General features: G+C 35.9%; 1 pseudogene; it reads right to left on the reverse strand.

Annotated features, from left to right (window-relative positions):
• Positions 1-272: 272 nt before the first annotated feature.
• Positions 273-901, reverse strand: LOC124529197 (high mobility group protein B1-like; annotated as a pseudogene).
• Between the last annotated feature and the right edge of the window lie 14,494 nt (positions 902-15,395).

Consider the following 15,395-nt stretch of genomic DNA (forward strand, 5'->3'; position numbering starts at 1 on the left):
AGACTGTTAAAAACTGAGAACAAACTGAGGGTTGATGGGGGGTGGGAGGGAGGGGAGGGTGGGTGATGGGTATTGAGGAGGGCACCTTTTGGGATGAGCACTGGGTGTTGTATGGAAACCAATTTGTCAATAAATTTCATATATATAAAAAAAAAATATATATATATATATATCTTATACAGTCTTACATTTCAATTTTTTTCTTTAAAAGGACTGAGTGTTGTACAGGGGGTTAAATGCTTTATAGACCAAAAAAAATGTCTAGAACCAACTTATTCATCACCATCATATTCTTCATCTTCATCTTCTTCATCTTCCTCATCCTCCTCCTCTTCCTTCTTTTTCTTGCTTTTTTCAGCCTCGATGACTCCCTTCTTTGCTGCATCAGGCTTTCCTTTAGTTCATTAGGCAGTAATATCCTTTTTATATTTTTCCTTCAGCTTAGCAGCCTTATTATCATAAGACTGCTTGTCATCTACAACAGTTTTTTCACATCTCTCCCAGTTTCTTTGCAATGTCACCAATAGGTGACACCAATAGGATAGGCCAGCATCTTCTCCTTTGGTTTTTGGTTGATACTCAGAACAAAACAAGAGGAAGGCCAAAGGAGGCCTGTTGGGTACATTGGGATCCTTGAACTTCTTTTTTGTTTTCCCTTTAGAGGGGATATAAATTTTCATTTCTCTTTCATAATGGGCCTTGTCTGCCTTTGCCATGTCTTCAACTTTTCCTTTCTCTTTAGTAGACATGATCTTCCAGTTCTCTCAGCACTTCTTAGAAAACTCTGAGAAGTTGACTGAAACATCTATGTGCTTCTTTTTTGTGTCTCTCTTGACAAGTTTGCACAGAGAATGCATATGATGACATTTCCTCTCTGCTTCTTAGGATTTCCTCTGCAAATGTTTAATTATTTTCCTCAGTGAGGCACAGAATTGCCCAGTGCCTTGTTGACTCTCAGTTGCCCCCAAACTATCTCTATTGAGCTCATTGTACTGCAATGGCTATGAGAGTGAGAGCCAGACACAGCATCTTTGTTGTTTTTCAATATTGTTTTAGTTACTTGGCATTTCTTGAAATTCACATAAACCTTAGGATGGCAATGATATTTATTTCTTTTCATGCTTTAAAAATATTATTCCTCTCTCATTTGTCTTACACTATTGTAAGTGAGAAATATGCTGTCATCCTTATATTTGTTCCACTTTATACAATGTTGCTTTTTTCTCTGGATGCTTTTGAGATTTTTTTTAATCCCTGGTTTTGAGAAATTTGATTATAACCTGCTTTGGTTTAGTTTTCTTTGTTTTAAGTATTTGTAGAGATGATCTATGGCCTTAGTTTGCATCGAATTTGAGATAAATTTGGGTCACTATTTTTCAAAACAGATATTTTGGCACATTTGAATTGTCTCACAGCTCACTGATACAATGTTTATTTCCCCCCAAGTTCTTATTTTCTCAGTATCTCATTTTGTATTGACTCTGTCTTCGAACTCACTAATTTTTTCTTCTGCAATGTCTAACCTGCAGCTAATCACAGCTAATGTAGTTTCCATGTCTAACATTTTAGCTTTCCTACCTAGAATTTTGATTTGGGCCTTTTTAAAGTATCTTCTAGATTTTGACTTAACATGGTCAATCTTTTCTAATCTTCTTGAACATATAAAATATAGTTATACTAACTTTTAATGCCTTTACTAATTCTATTATCTATGTCACTTCTGGTTGCTTGCCAATTGGTTGATTTTTCTCCTATTTGTGGGTCATATTTTCTTGCTTCTTTGAATGGTTGATAACTTTCAACTGGATGTCAAACATTGTTAATTTTCCTTATTAGATGATAGATATTTTTGCATTCCATAGTTTTGAGATTTGTTCTAAAACACAATTTCTTGGCATGATGTGATCCTTTGGGGCATTATTTTTAGGATTATTAGGCAGAATCAAAAACTGTGTTTAGTGTAGAGCTAAATTCTCCCGATTACTAAGGTAAAACTGTTCTGAGTACTCTACCTGATGTCTCATGAGTTGTGAGGTTTTCCACTTCAACTAATAGAAACAAGAACTATTCTGGACGCTGTGTGGACTCCATTGATTGTTTCCTCTAATCTTCTCAGGTGGTTCTTCTCCAACCTTGGGTAGTTTACTTATATATATTCACTGTTCAATGTTCAGTTGAAGACTGAAGGGAAATCTTCTGCAGATTTCTGGGATATTTTCTCCCTGTGTGTGTACAGTTATTTCTTCTCTGGCACTTTGCAAACTCTAGCAACTTTTGGTTTCCCTGGATTCCTAGATTGATTCATCAAATCAGAGAGAGAAAGTTAGGTTCTTCCAGGGTTCCTGGAAACTTTCTCTAGGCAGTCAGCTGGAATAATTGTAGGACTTCCTTCATTTGTTTTCTACCTCTCAGATATCATTGTCCTTCAATGTCTGATAATGAATGTCTCAAGACTTACTGTTTCATGTATTTTATTCAGGATTTTGTTGTTGTTGTTGTTGTCGTTGTTGTTGTTGTTATTTCAAGCCTTTGTTACCCCATCTTGATCGAAAGCAGAAGTCTTATGCTTAGATTTTGATTGAGATTTCATTGAATCCATATACCAATTTTGTGAGAATTTAAATCTCTTTTAATAGTAAACATTTTATTTTATTTTTTAAAATTAATTTATTATTTTTAAATTTACATCCAAGTTAGTTAGCATATAGTGCAACAATGATTTCAGGAGTAGATTTGTTAATGCCCCTTATCCATTTATCCCTTCCTCCCTCCCAAAACCACTCCAGAAACCTGCTGTTTATTCTCTATACTTAAGAACCTCTTACATTTTGTCCCTCTCTCCATTTTTATATTATTTTTGCTTCCCTTCCCTTATGTTCATCTGTTTTGTATCTTAAATTCCTCATATGAATGAGGTCATACGATATTTGTTTTCCTCTGACCTACTAATTTCACTTAGCACGATATCTTCCAGTTCCATCCACATAGTTGCAAATGGCAAGATTTCATTCTTTTTGATTGCCAAGTAATACTCCATTGTATGTGTGTATATATACATATATATACATATAAGGTATACATATATACCACATCTTCTTTATCCATTCTTCCATTGAGGGACATTTGGGCTCTTCATACTTTGGCTATTGTTGATAGTGCTGCTATAAACATTGGGGTGCATGTGCCCCTTCAAAACAGCACACCTGTATCCCTTGGATAAATACCTAGTAGTGCAATTACTGGGTTGCAGGGTAGTTCTCTTTTTAATTTTTTGAGGAATCTCCATAATGTTTCCCAGAGTGGCTACACCAGTTTGCATTCCCACCACCAGTGCAAAAGAGTTCCTCTTTATCTACATCCTCACCAACATCTATTGTTAACTGAGTTGTTAATGTTAGCCATTCTGACAGGTGTGAAGTGGTATCTCATTGTGGTTTTGATTTGTATTTCCCTAATGATGAGTGATGTTGAGCATTGTTTCACATGTCTGTTAGCTATCTGGATGTCTTATTTGGAAAAGTATCTATTCATGTCTTGTGACCATTTCTTCACTGGATTATTTGTTTTTGAGTGTTGAGTTTGATAAGTTCTTTATAGATTATGGATACTAACCCTTTGTCTGATATGTCATTTGCAAATATCTTCTCCCAAATATCGGTTGCCTTTTAGTTTTGCTGATTGTTTCCTTCGCTGTGCAGAAGTTTTTATTTTGATGAGGTCTCAATAGTTCATTTTTGCTTTTGTTTCCCTTGCCTCTGGAGATGTGTTGAGTAAGAGGTTGCTGTGGCCGAGGTCAAAGAGGTTGTTGCCTGTTTTCTCCTCTAGGATTTTGATGGCTTTCTGTATTACATTTAGGTCTTTCATCCATTTTGAGTTTATTTTTCTGTATGGTGTAAGAAACTGGTCCAGTTTCATTCTTCTGCATGTTGGTGACCAGATTTCCCAGCACTGTTTGCAGAGGAGACTGTCTTTATTCTACTGGATATTCTTTCCTGCTTTTGTCAAAGATTAGTTGGCCATACATTTGTGGGTCCATTTCTGGGTTTTCTATTCTGTTCCATTGATCTGAGTGTCTGTTTTTGTGCCAGTACCATACTGTCTTGATGATTGCAGCTTTATAATACATCTTGAAGTCTGGGTTTGTGATGCCTCCAGCTTTGGATATTTTTTCAAGATTGTTTTGGCTATTTGTGGTCTTTTCTGGTTCCATACAAATTTTAGGATTGTTTGTTCTAGCTCTGTGAAGAATGCTGGTGTTGTTTTGATATGAACTGCATTGAACATGTAGATTGCTTTGGGTAGTATTGACATTTTAACAATGTTTGTTCTTCTAATCCAGGAGGATGGAATATTTTTCCTTTTTTGTGTGTGTCTTCTTCAATTTCTTTCATAAGCTTTGTAGAGTTTTCAGTGTATTGATTTTTCACCTCTTTGGTTAGGTTTATTCGTAGGTATTTTATGGTTTTTGGTTTTATTCCATTGTAAATGGGATTGATTCCTTGATTTCTCTTTCTGTTGCTTCATTACTGGTGTATAAGAATGCAACCGATTTTTGTGCATTGATTTTATATCCTGTGACTTTATTGAATTCATGGATCAGTTCTAGTAGTTTTTGGGTGGAATCTTTTGGGTTTTCCATACAGAGTATCATGTCATCTGTGAAGAGTGAAAAGTTTTACTTCCTCCCAGCTTATTTTGATGCCTTTTATTCCTTTGTGTTACCTGATTGATGATGTTAAGACTTCCAATACTGTGTTGAATGACAGTGGCAAGAGTGCATATCCCTGTCATGTGGGTATCCTGACCTTTGGGGGAAAGCTGTCAGTTCTTCCCCATTGAGAATGATTAGTGGTGGGTCTTTCATATATGGCTTTTATGATCTTGAGGTATGATCCTTCTATCCCTACTTTCCTGAGGGTTTTTCTCAAGAAAGGATGCTAGATTTTGTCAAATGTTTTCTCTGAATCTTTTGAGAGGATCATGTGGTTTTTGTCCTTTCTTTTATTGATTGATGTATCACATTGATTGTTTTGTGAATAATGAACCAGCTCTGCATCCCAGGTATAAATCCTAGGTGGTCGTGGTGAATAATTCTTTTAATGTATTGTTGGATCTGGTTGGCTAGTATCTTGTTGAGGATTTTTGCATCCATGTTCATCAGGGAAATTGGTCTGTAATTCTCCTTTTTAGTGGGGTCTCTGTCTGGTTTTGGAATGAAGGTAATGCTGGCTTCATAGAAAGAGTTTGTTTCCAGTTTTCCTTCCATTTCTATTTTTTGGAACAGCTTCAAAAGAATAGATGTTAGCTCTTCTTTAAATGTTTGGTAGAATTCCCCTGGAAAGCTATCTGGCCTTGGACTCTTGTTTTTTGGGAGATTTTTAATTACTAATTCAATTTCTTTGCTGGTTATGTATATGTTCAAATTTTCTATTTCTTCCTGTTTGAGTTTTGGTAGTTTATATGTTTCTAGGAATTTGTCCCTTTCTTCCAAGTTGCCATTTTATTGGCGTATAATTGCTCATAATATTCTCTTTTTATTTTTTTGTACTTCTGCAGTGTTGGTTGTGATCTCTCCTCTTTCATTCTTGATTTTATTTATTTGGGTCCTTTTTCTTTTTGATCAAATTGGAGAGTGGTTTATTAATTTTGTTAATTCTTTCAAAGAACCAGCTCCTAATTTCATTGATCTGTTCTACTGTTTTGTTTTGTTTTGTTTTGTTTTGTTTGTTTGTCTGTTTGTTTTGGTAGCATTGATGCTCTAATCTTTATTATTTCCTGTCTTCTGCTGGTTTTGGGTCTTATTTGCTGCTCTTTTTCCAGCTCATTAAGGTGTAGGGTTAGGTTGTGTATTGGAGAGCTTTCTTCCTTCTTTAGGAAGGCCTGGATGGCTATATACTTCCCTCTTATGACCACCTTTGCTGCATCCCAGAGGTTTTGGGTTGTGGTGCTATCATTTTCATTGGCTTCCATGTACTTTTTAATTTCCTCTTTAACTTCTTGGTTAGCCCATCCATTCTTTAGTAGGATGTTCTTTAGTCTCCAAGTATTTCTTATCTTTCCAAAATTTTTCTTGTGGTTGATTTCGAGTTTCATAGCGTTGTGGTCTGAAAATATGCGCGGTATGATCTCGATCTTTTTGTACTTGTTAAGGGCTGATTTGTGTCCCAGTATGTGATCTATTCTGGAGAATGTTCCATGTGAACTGGAGAAGAGTGTGTATTCTGCTGCTTTAAGATGAAATGTTCTGAATATATCTGTTAAATTTATCTGGTCCAGTGCATCATTCAAAGCTATTGTTTCCTTGTTGATTTTTCTGCTTAGATGATCTTTCCATTGTTGTAAGTGGGGTGTTGAAGTCCCCTACTATTATGGTATTATTATCTATGAGTTTCTGTATGTTTGTGATTGATTTACATATTCGGGTGCTTCCACACTTGGAGCATAAATATTTACAATTGTTAGGTCTTCTTGGTGGATAGACCCCTTAATTATGAAATAATGCCCTTCTTCATCTCTTGTTACCATCTTTATTTTAAAATTTAGGTTGTCCCATATAAGTATGGCTTCTCTGCTGTCTTTTGGTGACCATTAGCATGACTGATAATTCTCCATCCCCTTACTTTCAATTTGAAGGTGTTTTTAGGTCTAAAGTGGGTCTTTTGTAAACAGCATATAGATAGCTTCAACAGTCTCTACCAAATGTCCTTCCAGCAGTGGAACTGCTTTTCCCCGTGTGGCCCGAGAACCTCCCAGACCCCACTCTGCTCCTGGGGATTCACTCTTCCCACCAGAGCACCACCAGTTATCGAGCTGCGGAGTTTCAGACTCTGCACTCCCCCTGTTTATAAAGTCTTAATTGAATTTAAACCCTCTCTTTTTGCCTTTTTCCCTTTTTTATTCAGTCTCTTGCAGCTGTTTCTACTCTTCCACTTTCTCTCCAGCTACTTTTGGGGGAGAGGGTGCTTTTTCCATACTCTACCCCCATCTCCATCCTCTCTCTGCATGAAAAATCAGCTCCCTGCCCTCTGCAGCTTCTCTCTCCCCCAGTTCACCTCTCCACACTGTGTACCTGCTGAGTTCCATTGTTCAGGTTGTGCAGATCATTGTGTTAATCCTCAAATCAGTTTTCTAGGTGTGCAAGGTGGTTTAGTGTTGATCTGGATGCATTTCAGGGATGAGAGACAAAAAGAACTTCTATGCTGTTCCACCATCTTTGTCCCTCCTGTGATCAAATATTTTAAACATAAACTTAGAATATTGAAGTTTTGAGCCTTTTTCTTAGTATTTATTCAAGTGCAAGTGAAATAACTGTATATTTAGCAACTGCAAAAAATTCCACAGTTAAATTATTAGCATTAATGAGTTTATCAAGGTTATTAGATATAAGAATAGATATAAGAATATAAGAATAAGATACAAGGTTATATAGATATAAGAATAGATATAAGATATAGATATTATAATATAAGATATTAGATATAAGAATATAAATACTATTTCCAAGTATTTTGTAATTTTGATGATAATGTGAATTGTATCCCTTTTTCAAATTGTATGTTCTGTATATTTTGGTTCTATAGAAATGCCTTAGTTCTTAAATATTATTCTCATATCTAATAACTTTGGTAAACTCATGAATTCCAATAATTTAACTGTGGAATTTTTTTGCAGTTAGTAAATATATAATTATTTCAATTGCACATGAGTTTTATTCCCTCTGTTCCAACAATGATTAAAACTCCCAAACACAATGGTATATGCTTTTATCAGAATTTATGATTGGAATACTAAGATATGGTACATTCCTATTTTCCAAAAGTTGGGAGATAGAATCAGAACTAAGTCTTGCTAATTGGTTAGACCCAGATACCTGTCATGTGACTGACTTTTCTTATTAGATCATGGCTAAGCCATGTGGGTTTGAGACCAATATTTTGGAAGCTGAAGGGAGGGAAAAGGTGTGGGAAATCAAATCAATAGGGAAAGGGGCGCCTGGGTGGCTCAGTCGGTTAAGCGGCCAACTTCAGCTCAGGTCATGATCTTGCGGTCCGTGAGTTCGAGCCCCGTGTCGGGCTCTGTGCTGACAGCTCAGAGCCTGGAGCCTGTTTCAGATTCTGTGTCTCCCTCTCTCTCTGCCCCTGCCCTGTTCATGCTCTGTCTCTCTCTGTCTCAAAAATAAATGTTAAAAAAAATTTTTTTAAATCAATAGGGAAAGCAAATATTAAAGCAAAGGGGTTAATATTATGATCTACCACACAAGGCCAAGTTACACTCGCATCTAATAAATTTTTATATAAATAATTGCCTTTTAGAAGCCTTCTGATTAGTCAATAAACAACTCTGCAATTAGACAGAGGTTTCTTTTCTGGCAACGTCTCACATTTTCTTTCTATTCACCTTTCTTCCTCTCTCCGGTTTTCAGACATTGTCTCAGATACATTCTTAGTCCTTTTAATTCTGGTCGGCATGATATTTCATCCCCATATTTATGTTCTCCTTAATGTCTAGTCATTAAGGGGAAAATCTAAGGGAAAAATTGCTCCAGATTCAACCACAATTCACCACTTTAGCAACTAAACTAGACAGAGATACCATATATTATTGCCTAGATCACTTTAACAATAGTCTCCTTGTTCTTTTCCTCCCAGTACTGACTAATCTTAATACAACAATAACTGTTCAATGTCTTACTAAAGACATAAGTTGGAACATGTCATTTTTCTACTCAATGACCCAAAACATTCCCTATTTCACTCAAGTTAAAAATCAAAGTTGTTATTAGATCACTAGATGTTATATGATCTGTTACTTTTCTGACCTCTTCTCCAATTACTGTACTCCTGTCCCCTTCACACCAGTCACATGACTCTTTCCATTCCTTAAAAACACCAGGCATGTTCCTGTCTTATGAACTTTGTTGTGGTTGCTTCCTCTGACTGGAAAATTCTTCATCCAGAAATCCACTTAGATAACTCCTTTACGTCCTCCAGTTTTTACTCAAGTATTATCTTCTCACTCAGCCTGTCCAGGCTGATCGATTCAAATTGAACCCCACCTTCTCTTGCAACTCCCAGTAGTCCCCATTTATTGCTAATATTTTCTTTTCCCTTAGCAGTTAGCACTTTCTAATGTGCTTCATTCCTGAGTGGTATGCTAACTTCAATAATGGTTCAAATTCTTCATCTTTCTCCATATACACGCTCAGAAAAACTCTCAAAATGATAAAATTATAGATATGGAGAACAGTTTAGCTATTGCCAGGGGTTAGGAACAGAAGGAAGAGATTGGCGCTGGCTATTTAGCATGGCTATAAAGGGATAGCGTGAGTGAAATCCTTGTGATGCAACAGCTCCGTGTCATGATTGAGCTGGTGGTTATATGAATTCATACATGTGATAAAATTGCATGGAACTAGACACACACACAAATATAAGTGCATGTAACACTGGTCATATCTGAATAAAATGGGTTGTATTCATTGTAATTCTTTGGTTTTTACATTGTACTACAATGAATTCAAACAATGATGTTGGGAATGTAAAATGGTACAACCAGTTGGAATTCCGTTTGTCAGAGTCTTACAAATTTCAACTTATTTCTCTGCTATGAGGTAACAATTTCACTCATGATATTTACCCAAGCAAAATGTAAACAAATATACACAAAAAAGTTGTACAACAAGGTTAAGCAGAATTATTCATAAATGCCAAATACTAGAAATAACATAAATGTCTATCAATAGGTAAGTGGATAAGCAATTTTCATATATTCACATGATGAAATAATACCAATAAAGGAAAGAAATTTCTGGTAGATTCAACAACATCAAACAGTTATGATGAATGAAATCAGAACAATATTTGCTTCAGGGTAGAGGAGTGGATGGAAATGAGTGTAAGAAAGCTTTCTGGGATGATCAAAATCCCATCACTTTTTTGGGTTGGTAGAAACAGAGGTGTATATATTTGTCAAAACTCAAAAATCTTGAATGTTATTTTAGACGTAAACTAAATCAATACAATTACAATATTAACTTGTTATATGTTTTAATGAAATCTTCCTACATCTTTAACTAAATAATGTCTGTTCAGTTCATAAGTACAGAGCAAATTTTAATAAAACCCATCACAATGATACTGGTTTTATACATTTTACACTCTTTCAACTGTAATTGTATATGCTGAAATTCTATTATTTGATGCATACAAGCTTAAAAGTGTGTTCATTTCCAGTGAATTAAATTCTTTTTTTAAAAAGTTTATTTATTTATTTTGAAGAGAGAGACAGAGACAGAGACAGAGAGAGCATGGGTGCCTGAGTGAGGGAGGGGGGCAGAAAGAGGGAGAAAGAGAATCCAAATCTCTCTGCACTGACAGCATAGAGCCTGCCATGGGGCTTCATCTCACAAACCAAGAGATCATGACCTGAGCCAAGTCAAGAGTTGTGTGCTTAATCAACTGAGCTGTCCAAGGCCCCTCTAATGAATTGAATTCTTAATATGTCTTGTTTTTTTTTTTTATTTTTCAAAATGCCTTTGTCTCAAAGATTAATTTGTTCCATTTACTTGATAAATTTACAACTGCTTTACTTTGGTATATGGTATAACTATAACTCTTCATATAACCCTTTTCTTTAAATAATATAACCATGTGTATTCTTTTATTTTGTAACTTTTGCTTCTTCAGTCTTATGGTGGTAATTAATAATATGCAGTGTATATTCCAGGAGCTCATTTTTAAAATCTAATATAGATATGTTTGTATTTTATCTGGAGATTTCAATTAAATTACACTTAGTTTTTGTTATCATTTCTTTGTTTAAGCATTTCATATTTGCTTTCTATTTGCCTACTGAATTTTTATTCATTATGTCCTTTGTAATGTTCTCGTACACCCTTTCTCACCTGATCTTCCACAAAAGAATTAGGCCCTACAGGGGCGCCTGGGTGGCGTAGTCGGTTAAGCGTCCGACTTCAGCCAGGTCACGATCTCGCGGTCCGTGAGTTCGAGCCCCGCGTCGGGCTCTGGGCTGATGGCTCAGAGCCTGGAGCCTGTTTCCGATTCTGTGTCTCCCTCTCTCTCTGCCCCTCCCCCGTTCATGCTCTGTCTCTCTCTGTCCCAAAAATAAATAAACGTTGAAAAAATATATATATATAAAAAGAATTAGGCCCTACAGAAAATTATTTGAGTGACTATTCTGCCGATCTCAAAGGAACGTAGATACAAGGAGGAAGTTAATCCATTACATATAATGTTTTAAGTTACTAGAGCTTAATTTTCTCTTAAAATTTTGATGGAGAAAGGATGGTGAAATAAATAAAACTGACAAAAATATGCAGTATCATAGATAACTAGGATGGTTTAGATTTCAGAGATTGTATGGATTCTCATATCAAATACTGTAAGTCAAAGTAGTTATGTATAGAAACATGTCCAAAGCCTTCACTGAAATCTTAGTAATAGATTAGTCTGGAAAAATATAAACTTATTATAGATCAGGGTTTCTTATCATCATGACTATTGACATACTGGTCAACTCCCATGGTCCCTACCCACCAGATGCCTATAGCAATGTCCAAGATATAACAAACAAAACTATCAATAGAAATTGACCAATGTCCCCTGGGTGAGCAAAATCATTTCCATTGAGAACAACCACTATAGACAACTACTTCAAGGAGTTTGAATAAAAATGTAAGGATTAGATGGTTCAGTCAGTTGAGTGTCCAGCTCATATCAGTTCAAGTCATGATCTCATGGTTATGGGATTAAGCCCTGCATCAGGTTCTGTGCTGAGTGTGGAGTCTGCTTAAGATTTTCCCTTTCTCTGTCCTTCTGCCCCTTTTGCTCTCTCTCTGTCCCTTTTGCAGGGGAGAGGCAGAGAGAAGGAGGGAGAGAATCCCAAGCAGGTTCCACACTGTCAGTACAGAACCTGACATAGGGCTTGAACTTATGAACAGTGAGATCATGACCTGAGCCAAAACAGAGTTGGATGCTTAACTGACTGAACCACCCAGCTGCCCCTAAAATAAAATAAATTTTAAAAAATGTAAGGATTGGATAAAAAAACATGAGATTTAGATTAAATATATTGACATGTACCCCATTTTCTCTAATGTAATTATTCAGTGCTTTTTTTTTTTTCTCTAAGTGCCTAGATGATAAAATGTATGGAGACAGCACATATAATGGAAAACTTAGTTTTCCTTTTTTCTGTTGATTTTGACTTTTACACAATAAATGTAGTTTATTATTAGTAATGTTGTGAACTGAGGACTTTTATGTGAGGAAAGAATAGTAAAAGGGATATGGAAAAAAATGAGAAAGATGTTAAGTGATAAAGCAAATTTTAAAGAGAAAATAATCTAAGGAAATAAAATTTTTAATCAAGAAAGGGAAAGAAAATTTATAGGAAGTAGAACATCATTTTCATTGTGAAAGGAAATAAAATAAAAAAGAGACATGAATTTGTGATAGAAGTGCAGAATGTTTAAGAATTTTCCACTAATGTCTTGTATTTCACTGCTCTGCCAGTACTGCCCTTTTTCAGTCAGGCTTGCTCACTCCCAGTGTAGCAGGCTCTTTACCCATAATACCAGCAGAAACCCTTGCCCACATCACCTCTACCAACCAGAGAGTTCTGCAGGACTCCAGTTTTACTGGAAGCAGCATTAGGTCTTATTTCACACTTGGCACACTCTGACCAGGGAAAGAACATTGCCCACTGCAGGAAAGGAAAGCCTCTGCAGAAAGCTGGTCTGAAGGAAAGAGCAGCCAAACACAACAGGAGAGCACACACACACACACACACACACACCAGAGACAACCTGAAGTGCCAGGCCCTGGAAGATACATGACCTTTTCTTCATAAAGCCATTACTTTCAGGAATAGGAAACATAACTTTTTTTCTAACACAGAGACAAAGTCAGTGACCTAGACAAAATCCCAAGACAGAGGAATTCAACCCAAATGAAAGAATAAGATAAGGCCATGGCCAGAGTCCTAAGCTAAACAGATTTAATAACATGCCTGATGGATAATTTAAAGCAATAATCATAAGGATACTCACTTGGCTTGAGAAAAGAATGGAAGACTTCAGGAAGACCCTTACCACAGGGATAAAAGAGCTAACAAAGTTTGAGTCAGAAAGGAAGAATGCAATTACTGAGATTGGAAACAGGCTTGATGCAAGGCACAGGATGTCAGAAGAAACAGAGGAATGAATTAGTGATATAGAAGACAAAATAATGGAAAATAATGATGCTGAACAAAAGAGAGAAAGAATTTGGAACATGAGAATAGACTTAGGAACTCAGTGATTCCATCAAATACAATAACTTTGTATTATGAGTCCCAGATGGAGAAGGAAGAAGAAGAAGAAGAAGAAGAAGAAGAAGAAGAAGAAAGAGGAGGAGGAGGAGGAGAGAAGAAAGGGGGCAGAAAGTTTATTTGAGGAAATAATAGCTGAAAACTTCCCTAATCTGGGGAAGGAAAAAAATCCAGATTTGGTGGCACAAAGAACTCCCATCAAAATCAACAAAAGCAGGCCAACAAGACATATTATGATTCAACTTGCAAAATATACTGACAAAGAAAAATCTTAAAAGCAACAAGACAAAAGAAGTCCTTAACTTACAAGAGAAGACCCATAAAGCAAGTTGGAGATTTCTCAATAGAAATTTGTATTGAAATTTGTATGGAACTAAAAAAGACCCCAAATAGCCAAAGCAATCTTGAAAAAGAAAAGCAAAGCTGAAGCATCACATTTCCAGACTTCAATTTATATTACAAAGCTGTAGCAATCAAAACAATATGATAGTGTCACAAAATATACACATAGCTCAGTAGAACAGAATAGAAAACCTAATTACATGGTCAATCAATTTTCAACAAAGCAGAAAAGAGTACCCAATGGGAAAAAGTCTTTTCAACAAATGGTGTTGGCAAAACTGGACAGCAACATGCAAAAGAATGAAAGTGGATGACTTTCTTACGCTCTACACAAAAATAAATTCAAAAGGAATTATAGACCTGAATGTAATACTTTAAAGCATAAAAATCCTAGAAGAGAGCATAGGCAGTAATTTCTCTGACATCAGCCATAGCAACTTTTTTCTAGATAGATCTCCTGAAGCAAGGGAAACAAAAACAAAAATAAACTGTTGTGGCTACTTCAAAATAAAACTTCTGCACAATGAAGGAAACCATTAACAAGACTAAAAGGCCACTTACAGAATGGCAGAAGATATTTGCCAATGACATAAATGATGAAGGGTTAGTGTCCAAAATCTACAAAGAACTTGTACAAGTCAACTCCCCCCCCCGCAAAAAAAACCCAAATTATCCAATTAAGAAAATGGGCAGAAGACACGAACAGACATTTCTCTAAAGAAGACATCCAGATGGCCAACAGACACATGAAAAGATGCTTCCCATCACTTATCATGGGGGAAATGCAAATCAAAACTACAATGAGATATCAGTTCCAATGTGTCAGAATGACTAAAATAAACAACAACAACAAACATCAAATGGTGGCTAAGATGTGGAGAAATAAGAACACTCTTACGCTGTTCTTGGGAACACAAACTGGTGTAGCCACTGTAGAAAAATGTATGGAAGTTACTAAAAAGGTTAAAAATAAAACTACCTTATGATCCAGTAATCGCAGTACTGGTATTTACTCTCCCTCCCCAAAATTACAAAAACACTAGTTCAAAGGGATACATGAACCCCTATGTTTATAGCAGCATTATTTACAGTAACCAAAGTACTGAAGTAGCCCAAGTATCCATTGGCTGATGAATGGATAAAGAAAATGTGGTATCTGTATCTATATCTATATCTATATCTTACTATCCACAAACACACAGACGCACACACACACACACACACACACACACACACGGAGTACTGTTCAGCCACAGAAAGAATGAAATCTTGTCATTTGCAATGACATGGATGGAGCTAGAGAGTATAATGTTAAGCAAAATAAATCAGAGAAAGACAAATACCATTTTATTTCACCTCTATGTGGAATTCAAGAAACAAAAACAAATGAGCAAAGGGCAAAGAGACAGAGGGAGAAAGAGAGAAGAGAGCAAGAAACAGACTCTTAACTATAAGAGAACAGATGGCTACCAGAGAGGTTGTAGGGGGTAGGTAGTTAAAATAGATGAACAGAATCAAAAAGTGCATTTGTCATGATGAGTATGGAATTGTTGAATCACTATTTTGTACACCTAAAACTAATATAACACTGTGTGTTAACTGTATTGGAATTAAAATAAAAAGAAAAGAAAGATATCACTTGTTCTGGATTGGAAGTATTGATGTTGTTAAAATTTTCATATTATCCAAAGCTGTCTATATTCAATATAATCCCTATCAAAATT

Source organism: Lynx rufus, unplaced genomic scaffold, assembly GCF_022079265.1.
Source record: "Lynx rufus isolate CCGP_SWC_20201006 ecotype Redwood Valley unplaced genomic scaffold, mLynRuf1.p SCAF_6, whole genome shotgun sequence".
Lineage (NCBI taxonomy): Eukaryota > Metazoa > Chordata > Mammalia > Carnivora > Felidae > Lynx > Lynx rufus.